Here is a 17,082-nt window from a genome sequence, read left to right as displayed (position 1 = left end):
AAATTATTCCCATGCTCTGAAAAAGTAAGTTTTATTCTACTAAATATTAAAGATCATTCTTGGTCAACCTAAATGCTTCAACTAAATTAAACAAAAGGACATTACATTTTTCGAGCAATTTTCAAAACCTGGGCAATAATTTGGTTGTAATACTTTATATCTGGCTATTATGGGGATGAATATATAATATAGTGGAACTGCTACTGTTAATAATTTCCTTTTATTTTTTTTAAGACAATGAATAAGACACCAGAGCAAGTAGATCCAAGGCTACTGACAAAGCCTGCTCAATTACAGATGCCCAGGGTGACTGTGACCAGAATGAGGGGCCTTTTCAACATGCACAGAAGTGAGTTCTTCCTGTCCTACTGCTGTACGCCAGCACAGCCACACCTTTCTGGTGGGCCAAAAATTAGTGTGACGCATGCCAGAAATGACAATAAGAAATGAAAAGGCCATATGGAGCCATTGCAGCCTGCCAGTCATTGCAGTAGGTGGCAACTGGGACAGGAGACATATTGGAAAGGGCTCCATGCATTAGGGTACTGAAAGGCTAATGCAAAACCTGGATGTGATTCCTGGCAAAATTTAAATTATTTCCCTCTTAATGTTACTTTGCTCAGTTTTATCATATTTATTACGCTTACAGGTTTATATTAAGGATATAATGAGTTTTGCTCTGGAAACAGAACGTGGTTTTGCCACAACTGGTATGTTGTGGAATTTTCTTGGAATAACATTTGGTGGATATTTACTAACCTATGCATATACTTCAGTTTCCTGAAAGTCAGACACTGAGTCACAAATAATTGTGTAGACATTCTCTGAAGCCACTGAAGAGAGCTAGATGACTACAGGAGAGGAATGCTTCTGTCCTAACAGAAGCAGATTGGGTAAGTCATACTTTAGTGGGGCTCATCTCACTCTAAAGTACTTGTCCTAGAGACCAGATGAAACATGCCCTGGAAAAGCTGGATTCTCTCCAATTACTAGAGTGACTGATTAGACGTGGCTAATGCTCAGATGAGATTAATCCAACTCCTAGTAAATACTTTATAATCAGGAACTTAGGGGGATATCTCAGCATTGTGAGGTCTTTTGAGATAATTTTTGGTTATTATACATAAAGAATAAATTCAGAAATATGGTATAGGAGTTAATGAGATTTAAATGGAAGAAAGTATTGCATACAAATTTATATACTGAACTCAAAATACTCACAGATACATACTGTAATTTTGTTACTTCCGTAAGAATACCTTATCTTACACTGAACATAGTTATTATAACCAACAATCTTTGATTTTGATTCCCAGTATACATCTTTTATACTGTTTTGCAGTGCAACTGACAGATTTCTTTATTCTTTTGGGCTAGTAAAATCTTTCCCTATTTAAGAAAAATTTTTTGTGAAGATATTCTGAATATTCCCTGTCCCACTCTCTCTCCCCCTTTTCATACCTGATCCACTCCCTTTCATTAGCAGAAAATAAAAATTAAAGTTTGATAACTGTTGTCTTGAATGCTGAAGAGTTTAGCCTTAATTTCTGCATCAATTAAAATGCTAAGTACATATGGTTCTAAATACGTGATCACATATGTGATGAATATACTCAGTGTTTTAGTTGTTTCCTCAAGTACCTGGTGAGGCCTTTCTTGAAGATTTTATGCAGGAAGACCTCTGAGCATAAAGCAAATCACAAATAATTTCACTCTACACAATTTTACTCTACATGAGTACTGTACTGTTCCACACTTGCTTGCCAGATGTCCCACCTCAAGCTCTAACCTCACACCTTGTCCTGTGCAGATCAACCTCTGCAGAACAAGCTGAGTTTCCACATTTTAGGAGATCACACTGAGAGCAGAGAACTGTTCAATTTGAAAAAGGCTGCCAGCCTGTGATACTAAAAAGAAACTATTCCTGGTTTTTCGGCTGTAACCTAGATTAAGCCAGGGAAGATACAAACCTAAGAGAGAAGACTGAATTATTACATGACTTTCAACAACCTCCAGCTGAATAGCCCCATCCATGCTGCTCATTAGGACTTTATCAGACAAAAGAGCCAGACTGCAGAGAAGGCAAGCATGTCTCAGAATAAGACTTAGGCGGGAAACATTCCCAGGAAGAACATTTATCATGTGGCCCAGGTAAAACAACTACCTATAACTTAAATGGTTATTTTTCATTTAAAAGTTATATTTAGGTATTGGCACCATGCAGTCTTCTATCTGTCCATCTATTTTGCATGTTTGTTTGCTGGTGAGAATTTCCCTAAAGAAAAATAGAAAGACAAAAAAAAGGTAAAAATTTCCCATTTCATAAAATTATTGTTACACATGATTGCCATTATCTGGGATTAGGAACCATTCTCGTAAAAAAATGAATCCCAAAGATATCCATCATGGCTTGTGCTCTCATCATGGTCTCACTATAGAGCTCCATGTCCAGAGGTATGTGATAGATGTCCCTTCCTGGAAAAGAGGGAGGTTTGTATTTCTTTCCTGCTTCATATTCAGTCTTCGTTTTTTTTTCAAGCATCAGCAGTGAGTAATTTGGCTTAATCCTTCTCCTAACTACAAAAAAATTTGTGGACCTGATCATAGGTTACAGGCAGATTGCTCCATTATAAACACCATTTTCATTTGTCTCCCAGTGACTCAAGAAAGGGTGATGTTACTGATTTTTTAAAGAAACTTTATTGGAAGAGTGGGGCAGGCCTTTCCCCTTTCCAGCAACTTGCGAGGTCACTCTATAGGCATAAAGTCATAGAGCAATTTAGGAAGAAAATGAATGCAAAAGGCCACCTATCTGGTCTAAACCCCTGATCAACAGAAGGATATTTGCATCAGGCACCTTGTCTGGGCAAGCCTGAGTGTCTCCAAGGATGGAGTTTTCACAGTTTCTCTGGTAACTTGTTCTAGTGTTTGACCTCCTACACAGTGACCCATTGTTTCCTGGTATCTCATTTCAGTTTTCCTTGTTACAACTTGTGCCTGTTGCCCAAGTGCTGCCTCTGTGCACTGCTAAGATCTGTTCTCCAGACTGTGTGTGGCTGAACCTTTCTGTAGAATGGGTGCAGTGCTGACTGTTTGTGTACTTGTCTCATCTCACAAAATGTGTGACAAATTGCCCCATTTTCGAGAAGGAGGTGAACATGTTAATTTCCCTTCTACTATTTACCACTTTCATAGCTTGCTACAAGTAAAGACTAAGGCAGAGGGAGCACAAAAACCTTATATATTTCTTTATTCATACTACAGAACCTTCAGTAAATCTGTTTTTTGAATTCTTCATTGTTGAAAACTTTTGTTCCAATTATTCTTTTGTTTTCCTCTTTGATATGAGTGGGAATTTAAGACAAAGTTTTGGATGAATTCAGTAAAATGTTGTATTTCTATGTGTGAAAATTATACGGTTACCAGACAGGTATAACCTGACATGCATAATTTGGACTGGTTGGAACTAGGAGTATCTTTCTTCTACAAATCACTGTTAGGATTTGAACAAATAATTAAGAGAGAACAAATAAGAGAGAACTGTCTTGGTACCTCTTTCTGATGCTTTTCTACATTGTGGGTAAAAGCTATTTGCAGAAGAAGTCTTCTGAACTGGAAGGTTCTGTGAAACATATCAGGCTGTGAGCACATCTGCAGAAACCTTTTCTGTACCTGGTTCCTGAAAAATGAAACGAAAAAAGAGAAGAAGAAGAAAACAGGAGAGAGAACGAAATGTGGCAGTAATTATCTGCCTTCTGAAAACCACATTTCAATTATGGATGCAAGATTCTACTCAAGCAAAATCAGTGTTGTTTTAATTATAATTATTTTACGATTTATAATTCTTTAATGGTTTTCTAATTAATCGATTTCTATACACAGTTTAGTGTCTCATTGTATGTAAACAGTTGCAGTAACAAAAAAATTTGGTTCTACTATCTGTAGAGAACAGAAAATTAGGCCCTGAAGAGAGTCAGCTCATCGTTATTGAATTAAATTAAGTCTATTGATTAAATGTTCATTTTGTGGTTGGGCTTTTTTGAAGGCATGAAATAGTCTCATTTAGTTACACTACAGCAGAAAGGAAGAATATGTAAGGGAAAGGGAATTGCCTGTTCTATTTAAAACAATTGGTATATACAGGTTTTACAGGAGAATAATAATAATAATAATAAAACAGTCACACAATTATAAACTGGGAAGAATATTTTTCTCTGATGTTTTGGTGATAAGAATTTCAAAAACAACATTTGATTGACTTCTCAGGTTTCTACTGGAGATCTTTTGTCCGTCCTGCCAGTCTCTCCCTTGCTGACACCATGGTCATTTGAAGGACATGAAGATCTGGTGTTCATAGGTCTTTCATGGTTCGCATGCAAATGCATACGGTTCACACACAGCATGCGGAGTCTTTAGATGTCACTGCAAACAGACTCCTTTAGCATCTCTTCTTCTTTTCTCCCACACCTCTTCCTCACCCTCTAATGCTGTTGCTGCATCTCCTCCCCTCCACTGCCCTATTTTCACAGGAAAAACTAAGTAATTAAAATGTGTGTCAAATATTTATTTTCCAACTGAGAACTGAAAGAGAAGCACGTGCTTTTACCTGAATAATCCTTTTTAACAATCCCTCTAGTTCTTAAAGTCAAAAATGGATTCTTTTGTGGACAGTTTATGTCTACATGTATTGCTAGTAAAATGAGCAGTTCTGTGTCATCTGCTGGCTAAACCTTGCAGTGCAGGAAGGCATTTACCTTACAGCTTTGCTGCTGTGGCTGACTTACAAATAACTTTGTTATTGTGGATGTGGACCGGAGAGTGCTAGCTGACCTAGTTGACCTCCATAAGGCTAAACTTTCACCAATGATTAGGACAGAAACAATATTCTCAGATCCATTTGTGAACAATGGAAAATTTGGTCGCAGTTCCTTCAGAAGTGTAAAGATGCTTTTCACCACCAGTAGTGATCAGTACCTTTCTTACATCATTTTATTGTTTAGCCATGTGTTGGTCTGTGTCAACACAGATTGACAAAGTCATAGAATTTTATGGGACAATGTGAAAACTCATTTGCAAATTTTATTGCAGTCCATCATTGCCTTCATTCACAGTCCAGAGGTCTTCCATTGTTGTGAATAACAATTGGGAGCAATTTCTGGCTATGGTCAATGTAGGGGTTGCAGTCTTCCACCGACAGGTGTTCTTTCCTAATTACTTCCATTAGTTTCCCTTTATTGCAGGGCTTCATCACCCAATGAATGTAGAGTTTCAAAAAATACCAGACCAGATCTATAAGCTCCAGTGTGTAGCATGATAATCAACGTATACTCCTTGAGCCCAGACTGAGTAAAATTATCTAGTCAAACTTGCAGAACTTATTTCCCAATAAAATAGTTATTATTCCAAATGCAATATTATAAATATAAAAAAAATATTGGTGCAGAATTTCAGGCAAATGCAAGTACTTGCCAACATTTGTATCAACAATAGCACGGCCAGCAGGACGAGGGCAGTGATTGTTCCCATGTACTGGGCACTGGTGAGGCTGCACCTTGAACCCTGTGTTCAGTTTTGGGTCCCTCACTACAAGAAGGACATTGAGGTGCTGGAGAGTGTCCAGAGAAGGGCAACGGAGCTGGGGAATAGTCTACAGAACAAGTACTGTGAAAAATGGCTGAGGGCTGGGGTTGTTTAGCCTGGAGAAAAGGATGCTCAGTGGAGACCTTATCACTCCCTACAACTACCTGAAAGGAGGTTGTAGCCAGGTGGAGGCTGGTCTCTTTTCCCAACTAAGAAGAGATAGGACAAGAGTAAATGGCGTCAAGTTGCACCAGGGGAGGATTAGATTGATTATCAGGAAAAATTTCTCACTGAAAGAGTGTTCAGGCATCAGAATAGGCTGCCCAGGGAAGTGGTAGAGTCACCACCCCTGTAGGAATTCAAAAGACTTGTAGATGTGGCATTTAGGGACATGGTTTAAAGGTGGACTTGGTGTTGTTACGGTAATGGTTAGAGTCAATGATCTTAAAGGGCTTTTCCAACTAAAATGATTCTGTGATTCTATGACTTGTAAAAATGCTGACAAGAGAAGACATGATTCTCATTGGAAGCAATGAAACTTCTGACCTGGTAATCTCACTGTACCATAAAGCTTGATTCCATTCTAGATCAAGAACCTTCTTTTGCATCACATCTTTGCCTACTTTGAATCAGAATCATGCATGTTTTATCAAAAAGAAGAGCGCACTTTGATTTCCCTTTCTTTTCATACTCTCTGAAGAATTAGCACAGATATCTGTGCAAAATGGATTCTCGCTTGCATTTTGCATTCTAGATTGTCTGAATTTTGTTGCACTGCATGCAGGTAAATTAGGAACAGAATATATCTTTCAGGTCTTTTGCCATTTGTAGAGATACCTAACCAGGAAAGAATATCACATTTTCTTTTCAGATCTGAGATTAAATTTGCAGAAATTATATTTATAAATAGCAAGAAATGCCCAGTGCCTTCTTACATAGGAACTGAAGAAATTCATTTGAGAATTCTTAAAGAAGAAAAGCCCAGAGAATCATTGTATACCTCTTTATCATATTTCCCCAGAACAGAAGTGTAGTTTGACCAAAACCACAATTACATTGCTGTACCAAATTCAAACACCATTGATACCAAATCCATTGCTGCAAGGACTTTCTTCAGAAGTGCCTTTCTGCTGTTGTATTACTTTAAAAATACTCTTCAGTGACAATTTTCCATTAAAAACAAAGAGCTGGTTTTGAGTGATTCCACTGTAACTTCAAAGACAAATATCTCTAAAGGCACAGATTTTATTTTTTTTTAAATAGTGCTTCATCATTGTCTTTTTACATCCATTCTCTCCCTGTCAGCAGAAGGATTCAGATAAGAAAAGCATAAAGTGCAAGAAATGTAGAAACCTGTTCCCAGAGCTGCACATCAGCTTTCTGCTCTATTCACATTTGGCTCATTCTCCAAAATGGATGGATCTCATTGTCTTTTTCTGTCATTTACCTTACCCTTCCTCTTTTTCCTTTAGGTGCTTCCTTAAAGTGCAAAACAATTCCTCAGGCTTTCCTGTTGAGTGTTCCCATACGAGCTGTGAGAGGAGAGAATCACGCAGCTGCTGCTAACTTGATCTCAGAGGCAACCATCAGTGCAGCTGATACCAATGAAGGCTTGCAAGTGGAAATGGATCAAATCGGCAGCAAAACCATGAAAGCAGCAGCCAGTCTCTGTTTTGAAAGTGGCTTTTTTGGACAAAACAAAATTTCTCTGGATCAAGTTCCTATGGGCCCTTTATTGCTTTTCTGGCAAACTCCGAGACGACCTTCTATTGGTGTACTTGGGATTCTTGTGCCTGGACAAGACTCCATTGGTGGGATAATTCTTTGCAGAAAGAACAACAAGAAATTAGCTTTTTCTATCAATGTTATTTTCTTTCTTTGCTTTAGACACCAAATAACAGAATGAAAAATCATTCAGACCCTTCATTTGATTCAGTTGGTGTATATAGAAATCATCCAAAATCCTTATTGGCTGATGCTCTTCCTGATGTAAACAGGATGTCTCATTCATTGTGCCATTACTGTACCTGTATATTTCTGACCGTGTTCCTTGTACCTCAGCATCTCACAAGTGTGTTAGCCAAATGTTTAGCCAGATGAAAGGCCAAATTAGTCAGGAGGATTTATAAAGCACAGTTCATGACTATAATCTCACTATAACTGCAGTGCATTCAAATACACCATATTTTTCTAATGGTATCCCAGAAACAATCCAAATATCAGCACGACGATATGAATTTGTAATAATTTTTACGCGCACATTCAAACACATGCACATACTCTCCTCTCTTTTTGGGCATAAATCCAACAGAACAATATATGTCACTGAAGTTTAGAGCCATTCGCTTTATCCTACTTTCTGGCAGTCTTACCCATAAATCACAGACACAGTTACTGATGGGACAGATAGATCCTCCAGAGTGAAAACCCCTGCTTCAAACTTGCTCTCCTTTAAATTAGCTGGCAGATACAAGGATTTTTGGCAAAAAAAAGTCAGGTGTTGAAATATTTATAATTGGAAAATGGGGTGTTTGTACACATTTTGGAGAATGACTTTGTTAAAATGTTGCACTGCAACATTTTTCTGTCCAGTGTATTTCTATTTTTGGTACCAAACCCAGCTTTTCAAAAACAAGTCTTCATTTCAACTATTGAAATCAATTATTCATGGCCTTTTATTGCAGAGTGAAGTTTTCTGGCTGTTTGGGCCCAGTGCTTGTAAACTCATCTGCCTGTGCTCTCACATTTCAGTTTTTGCTCGTTCACTTCCCTAGATCTGTGTTCCCTAGAAGGAGCACATTTTGAAAACAAAGAGTTATTTACTGCTAAGAGTTAAAACAGCAAACAAAGCTAGCCTAGGAGGTTGCATACCACACTGCCCTTCCCAGTTCAAAAAAAGGGGGATTTGCTACATGAAGGATCCCTTTGGGGGACCTGCTGGCTTGCATGGGTGTTGACTGGATGAATATAAAGCACTTTGGGGCAGCATACAGAGAAGGAGTTGATGTTGGTTTGAAGTCAATGGACTACCTGTTGGGACAGGGTAGGTGACACCTCCTCCCACCACTGGCAGCCTTACTGGCATGGCAACAAACTTGTCCTTTATATGCCAGAACCCATGATCTCATATTTGTTAGGTATTGGAAGCAGTCAAAGTCAAAATCACTCCTACAGTTTTGAGGACGCGAGAATATTATTCTACTGCTACGCTTCAGCCAGTTATGCTGTGCTGCTCTCACTTACTACCTCCTGTGCCGCCACCTGCCAGACCCAGCCCGCCTCATCCGAGTGCCGTCTGGCATTGCTGGAGCGTGAGGGGCATGGCCTCCCCGTGAAGGTGGAGTATGTTGGCACCGCAGGCCAACAACCCTTCACTCTTCAATATGGCTGGTGCCCAGGGTCAGCGCAGGAGAAGTTGTTTTTTTTTTTCTGGTCCAAGTAGCTCAAACAAAAGCCAATTACTGCACATACGACAAATGTAACAGTGCTCCCTTAAAGCAGTGCTGTGATTGTATGGCAGATATGTCCCCAATGCATGGTTGGGTTGGGGAATGTCATGTTCACCAGGATGGTTAAGAATTTAGACACTGAGCCTGCTTTAAGACACAGTATAAATTGAATGTCTTTTTATCGTAACCATGGAACTGTTCTATGAGGTTTGCATTTGCTTCCTTACTTTCATTTTTTTACAGCTGGTAACAAATGGTCCAACAGGTCTGAGGGGGTTTTTGTCCTTTTCTAGGACAAAGCCCCTGCTCCCCCTCCACGGTGAGGGTAAAACTGCAGAGCGGAGGCATGGCAGGGCTCGGGCATGCACTGCTGGGGAAGAGCAGCGCGGGCAACAGCCTGGCAGCTTGTGGTGTCATGGTATGTAGCCCATACAACTGCAGAGAGGCAGATTGGCTGGCCTGAGCCGAGCCTCTTCTGCTGAGGTGTACTACCACCCGCTCACTGGAGTGGGGACCTGGAGGCTGGACCCACTCCTACACTAGCCCCCGTCACTCGCTACCGTGGCCACTGTCCAGATGGACACTGCGTTACGCAGGCTGGAGATGAGGCTTTGTTCCCGCTGTCAGTACTGTGGAGCCCATTTTTCTGAGGAAGCAGCTTTCAGATATTTGGGGTTGTGCCAGGTTCTGATAATCCAGAAAATCCTGAATTTAAGCATGTTCCTTAAAATTAGTGTTCCCTTTACCTTTCTTTGCCAGGCTCCAAATACTGCCCTAGGAGTAGGGGCACCTTATTTGGCAGATGGTTTTTTAGGTTCATGTGTGGCTTTTGTTTTAAAATATATTAATTTATTATAATGTAAAATCATCTGCCTGGGGGATGTGGGATGTTGTTGGACTACAACCAAGTATTGGCTTGTAGCCTTCTAAACCAGGGTGCTAAGAAATAAATCCTAAATAGAAATGGATGAACAGTTTATGTTGAAAATATATTCAACAGACTTCACTCTTCTTTTCTAAGGGCTTTCCTCAAAAACAGTTGATGTTTTCTAGATTTTTTTAGCACATGAAATGCTGTATCCTGATGCTGCAAACAGCAAAAATTATTTGTTTAATTGCAAATTATTTGAAATGTCTTTTCCCTCTTTGGGGGCTTCATAGTCTTCTAATTACATTGCATTATTCCTCCTCCCTGATCAGATAAGTAAAAAAATCATACACAGAAAAGGCATTATTTATCACCGGCTTCTTAATAGTGGTACTCATATACATATATAGCTTAATACTAGTTATTTTATGTCTAAAGAAATGACCAAAGTATATAGGTGGGGAAAACATGCTAAAAAATATTGTAAAATGACTAATTCGAGTTTTATGCAAGCAGCACATTCTTTTCATTCTAAATAATTTTGAAGTGTACTTTTTACACCTTGCAGTCATGCCTGAACATTTTAGTTTTCACTCTACTGACCCATTGACAGTGATTTTCTGAGGTCTTTGAAAAAATAGTTAAAAAAATCCTCAATAGATGAGGATTTAAAGACATATAGATTTGTTTCCTTCCATTGGTGTTTTACCAGGACAATGTACTGTTCTGAAGTAACATTATTAAATGGGCTGTGATAGCTATGACCTCTCATATGTTCATTTACAGAATTTGTCAGACTATTTTAGCATGTTTGCTGAATTATAATGACTTTTTTTCATTCACTGGCTGCCAAGTGAAATGTAGGTTTGTGTAACATTGTCACATTACTGATGATCAATTTGCATGCTTGTAACATCTGCAGAACAATGAGGTACCATTGTGCCACCCCATCTGCAAACACAAAAACTAGATGAGCACTTGATTTTTAACATCACAGACTTCGCAGTCTTAGAGCACTTCTGCGATTGGTGGTATTTAAAGCAGCTTGCTATGTCCACTGGCAGTTCGTTGACCTTAAAGGATCTTCTCATGGGAAAGCCAGTATTCTTCATATTCTGCCAGTTATAAGGTTGGGAGAAAAAGATTGAGGAAGAGACATAATATGCAGGCAAGGTTGATGGACGCAAACTAACCCAAGTTAGTATTTGATGTATTACAAATTGATTTTTCCCTTTGCAAATTGGAAGTGGACTAGAATGGTGTGAAGGAATAGTTAAAGGCATGAACTTTGACCTTAGTTGAATTGCATAGTGATCATATGTCTGGTTACAGGAGAATCTTTCTTTTAATTGGAGGTTAGGAAGGATAATAATAGACTATTGCATTGAAAGTGCTGATATTGACTCAAAAATTCGGTGATTTTGACAATCAGCATCATTACTCTCTTCTTAACAGCACTTGTTATGCTTGGAGAAAAGATTCTGTCTAAATCCAGGAATCTGCAATGTTATGCTCCTGTAATTTCATCTTTACAATTAGTTTTCAACACAGTGTCAGCAGAAGAAGGCCCGTTGACAATGACTAAGCAGAGAGAGAGGAGTCTATTTTTTACGCAGCAAAACATTTTCATTTTTTTCATTTCCTCACTTACCCACACTATTTGTCTCTTTCCATCATCTGTTTTGTCTCTTCAGAAAGCCAGGCTGTGAGCTGTCTGTGGCAGGCACCCATTTTTCATTTTCTGTGCGCGTAGGTAGTCTAATACAAATAAATAACAAAAGGTCTTTGTCCCTCCTCAGACAACAAAATTTTAATATAAGTGGTGAGACTTCTGCTTTGGTGTGAACAGGTTGCATTAAGATTCTGGCTACAGATCATTTACATCGATCTAGAAACCCATGAAAAAAGTACCACAGACTTTATTCATGCTGAGTTGCAAATTTACCCTACCAAGCCCCCTATTGTGGATTGTCTGGAGAAAAAATCCCAATAACTGCAAAAAAGTAAAAGAAAGACTATCATCTTCTGATAACACTAATGGTAGCAGCATAGTTACCTGCTTGTTTGCCTGCTCAGATGGAGTTTATAACTTTATGCTTGACTGCTTCAAAGATCTTAAGATTTGTAATCAAAAATATTTTGATTGCCAGCTTTATTTCTTGAGATGTTACAAGAAGGCATTAAGTTCATGTAATTAACTAAGTAAATAAGCAAACCAGACAATTATATAAGAAACCTTAGCTAAACGAGACTACAGAGGGATTTGACAGATTACAGGCTTCTAACACAGTCATAATTGCTATTAAAATCTGTAATCTCATTGACATCAAAGAACTGGAATTAAACTGAACAAAACTGAAAAATCGTTCAAAAAAGATTTTTTTTTTTAACAGTCTCCAGTACTGTTGTGAAATTTAAGAGGACATAAAGGAGAGCAAGAACATTTCAGAAGAGGTTGATGAAATGAAAGCTGTGGTGAATCATCTTCAGCCTTCCTTTCCAGCACTTACGATTGAAGATCTCACATCTACTCCAAACTATTTGTTAAGGGTGCTCTGTCATGGATTACAGGAGGTGTATCCAAATGGTGCATACCAACAGTACTAAAATCTGAAAGGACTGAATGCCAGATAATTTTCTCCATTGTTAAAAATCCTTCATATCTATTCAATGATTTTTCATATCAAATGATTGGTTTAGTACATTCTTGGTGTTTGCATCAAAACTGCCTAAGTGGTTAGGAGCACAAAATCAGCATTTTTGTTCTTAGGCTTTTGTCTAGGGTAGAAGGAGCTGGTGAGCTTAGCTAGATTGTATACCTCAGTTATAGTTAGTTTTGCAGACAGAATTGCGAGATTTTCAACGAAGATAACATCCTTGAGTGTTTTTATGACTTTTTTTCACCCATTATATTTTTACAAGATTTCGAATATTCCATATGTGTGTTTTTTAAAGAAAGGCAGGAGCTTTCTATTTAATGCAAGCAGTTAGTATCTACCAGTAAATATATCTTTCTAAGTAGGAAAGAAACCCCAACAACTGATCTATTCACAGCAGCTAACTGATTTTCGAAGAATTTACCTGCTTCCTAGATTGCAAATCTGATTAGATAAAATTTTATTTGATTTGAAAAATCAAAATGTTAGGTAAGATGTTACAGAAGAAAACAGAGTCCAGGCCTGTGATCCTCCAACATTTGCTGAAGCTGGCATCTGGTTGTGGAAAACAATATGAGAATTCTATCAGGAGAAAAAATAACTCATTTCAGATAAATGACATGCTTCAGATTAGGACTGAGGCAGTGTCAGAGGCATCATTGATAAGAAACACACATTTTATATTCAAAGCAGAAATGCAACAGCGAGGTGATTACAAACAAGACAGGAACATATTCATACAGTTAATTATGACTTCTAGAGCAGAGAAGTTGGCTTTTTGGTCCCTCATCTGTTTATGCTTTTCAAAATCAAGCTCATGCACGGGTTAAGCAGAGAGAGGGATAACAAGGCTTCACAGAACAACTCAGCCAGGCCATTTGATCAATCATTCCAGAGGATCTTCTGAGTCTAGAGTATGAATGGCAGAAAAGCTGCAAAGACCCTACAATCAGCTTGAAGGTTAAGAGGGGAGGGGTAGCAAAACCTGCTCTCAGATATAAAAGAACAAGGATGGACACCTGACTGTACTGTAGAGAAAATGAGTAAGCAATCCAGCAAATGTGATCTCCTGTCTTAAAAATAGACTGAGTATCATCCAAAGTTTTGTCTGAGTTAGTATCAGAATTGCAGGTGCTACCAAAGCTCTCCTTTTTGCCAGTTTTTCAATAACTTTCTGTTTACAGCTCTCTGCAGAATACATGGCTGTGTGTACATGGATGTAATTTAGGGCAACAAAAATGGAACTCTCGCACTCTGCTTGGACACACAGACATACCCTTCAATAGGTCCAAAAGGGAAAAAAACAGATTCCAAACACCAGGAAGTTTGGTCCAACAAATCAATGGTGGTAAGCTCTTCCAGCCTCAATACCATATGATGATTAGTGAGGATTAGTGTGGCTTTGCTCCAAATCAAGGAGGTGATAATAACCACTGTCACGCCACCCTGGTCCCTATGTGGGCTCTGTTGTATTGTGACCCACAAGAAGACCAATGTTATCCTTGCTTCTCTGAGTCTCTCTGGACCGTATATCAGTGTTTCTGTTCTGGGTCACCTGCAGCACCCAAAGTTATGGGGACTTTCTTTTCTCTCAGGCAATGGAAGGCTTATGTTCATTAACCCAGCACTGCTGTGTTCAGTTCCTGTAGTGGGGGTACTACTATATTGCAACTATATCCTCCAGTAGGACAGGGGGGAAATACCAACAATGATTCTTTGAAAACAATTAAAAAATATTTTGGAGCAGGGGCCGATTTGCCCACCATCATGGCAAAGTATTCCGTCTATCTTGGGTAGGGCTCCTATTAGTCTGATCTTAAGAGAGACAGAGAGAGAGAGAAAAAGAGAAAGAGAAAGAGAAAGAGAAAGAGAAAGAGAAAGAGAAAGAGAAAGAGAAAGCAAGAAAGCAAGAGAAGAAAGAGAAAGAAAGAGAAAGAAAGAGAAAGAAAGAGAAAGAAAGAGAAAGAAAATAATGAGCAAAATAAGTCCCATATTTGAATGTGTTAAACACAAAGCATGCATTTTTCAGAAAATAGAACTGGGCACTATTCAGGCAGGGCACTACCATTTTGACATGCCATGTGGATTCCGGTGTAAAAAAAAAAAAAGAAAAAAAAATAGTAATGCATATGTGTGGTAATAATCTGCACATGACTGGTTGCTGTAATGTGCACTGCTGTACCGCCAGCAGGGAAGTGAGTGATTGCCTCTCGCCTACACAATGGGCACTGGCTTTGCCTTGCATGGTTTTTCAGCCGGAGAACAAATAAGGGGGAGGGGAGCAAGAAATGAAAACTGCTGCCTGACTCCTCCAGTTTGCAACCCTTGAGCCTGGTTTAAGAAGTCAATAAAAAGTTTTTTTGCTTTTAAAATATTTTGGGTGGTTTACTGTGCCCAGGGAACTTGCTGAGCACGAGCTGAACGGCAACTACCTGCCTTTTGCTTTGACCTCTATGTCTTTTAGCCTAGGTGGTGAGACATGTGCCACAGAAGCTGTGCTCATCAAGAAAGTTTCTATTTGTTTTGCTAGTCTGGTGGCTCATCCGGAGCAGTTTGATATTCAAATGAATCTGTCAGAAACAAGAGTGTGGTGCTTCAGTTCTTGCTCAGGCCTGATGACATTGATTTGTGAGCATACTGCTTGACTACGGGATGTGTGACAGATAAATTTTATCAAAATTAAGGCACAATTAAACATTTCATCTTCCTAATTACTGGCTGTAGATTCAGCCTGATGACCATGTGCTGTAAGAAATCAGCGACCATTACACATTTTAATGGAGCACAGCTGTCTTACAGCTTGGTAATATTTGCACAGTGCCACAGAACTGTAATTTATGATAAAAAGAAAAAATGTGTATTGGCTCTTTTTTGCCAAAATAGATTAAGGATTCATATACTTTAATGAGATTTGGACCCAGCCTTGGATTATCGTTATAAATGATTTATGTGCATGTTGGTGGACTCCTGTAGTTTTGAGTTGATTTGTGTTTTGGTCAACCAATATGTAATTCAGTATTTCCTTGTGTGCCAGTATTTGCATTCTTTTCCCTGTCTCCATTTCAGTCCTACTTTTCCACCATAACTTAGCAAGAAGGGCAAGTGGCAAGGTTAAGAAAGTATCAAGGTGTATTTTCCAGGAGACTCCCTCACAGCAAATTCATTCCTGAAACCTCTCCCCTGCTCCGCTGCTCCACACCCCAAACACCCAGGGAAGAGGAAGGAGGGAGGTATGGGGACGTGGGTGACACTAGCCTGGATCAGGGTCACTCCCGCAGCCTGGAAAGCAGGGCACAGTGCAACAGATGCTACCTGAACCCCTGCTTAGCCAGAGACCCTCCTGAACATTGCTGTATCTCAAGGCAGAATATCAAAACCCTTGCTCCTGCTTGTTTAAAACATGACCTACAAAAGGGTGTTTGCTCCCCCTCTTGATATTTCTCCTGTTTCAGTCATTTTGTTTTCCAGAAAATGTGCTGCTTCTCCGAAGGAAAAAGAAGCCCAACAACTATGTACCCAAGTGATAATTTTTGGAACCCCCTTTCCTCTTCATTCTTTTCTTCACTAGGTTTCTTTCACAGATTATTAAGAGAGTGTGTGGAGCAGGGGGAATGATGAATATTAAATTATGTGTTTTATATATACACATATACACATACCTATACACACACACACACACACAAAATGGCTGTGTTTGTGCATGTTTTATTTTTACACTAAACTTAGTGAACCAGATTTATACTAAGTTAAACTACCTGGATTTCCAAGGTGTCACATCAAAGTCCAGAGTTTAGCCCCATATGTTGCAAAACCCTGAGATCTATATGCGTAGATGAATAGAGAAACTAAATCCTAATTTTCATCATAAAAAAAAAATCCTGTCCAAGCTTGATTTACTTCAGTGTTCATATGCTGGAATGTTTCATACTGTACCAGGTTGCATATGCTTGCACACTAATTCTCAATTGCCGTATGCAGTTTGTGACAACCATCTGCTAAGACCTCCCTTAGAGTTCTTTCTCCCACTCAGCCCAGCTGAAATAAAAATATGGACAGAAACAACTTCTGCAGGGAGATGAAAAAGTTAATAGGGGACTTGGAGTTAGACTGTGCATCTGATTCGTATTCAATTGCTCTTAAAACTTATGCCCTACTTATAAAATATTCCTGAGGTGTAAAACATTAAATATAATGGAAAACTGTAAAATAAAGCCATACTTCCTTTGACAGACTTGACTGTGCTGGAAAGGTAATGCTAAAATATGTACACACAGTGCATGTGTTAGCTAGCCCTCACTAACAATTCTAAACCAGCAGCTTAGATTAACTGTGCCTCGCACCTTATCACATGAAATACCCTAAAGAAGGAGGGGGATGAGTGGTGAGAAAAAGAGGGTGCGAGAGAGAAGAAGCTGAAAAATGTGCTTTCAGTTTCATTGACAGAGAAGTAATTCCTTTTAAACCAGTCTCCACAGAAACTCTGTGTGCTGGGTGTTGGCTGCTGCCGTTCAAGCCAGAGGGGAAAGAG

This window comes from Aphelocoma coerulescens, chromosome 2, assembly GCF_041296385.1.
Source record: "Aphelocoma coerulescens isolate FSJ_1873_10779 chromosome 2, UR_Acoe_1.0, whole genome shotgun sequence".
In the NCBI taxonomy this organism is placed as follows: Eukaryota; Metazoa; Chordata; class Aves; order Passeriformes; family Corvidae; genus Aphelocoma; species Aphelocoma coerulescens.
Note: the sequence above shows the minus strand (reverse complement) of the source record.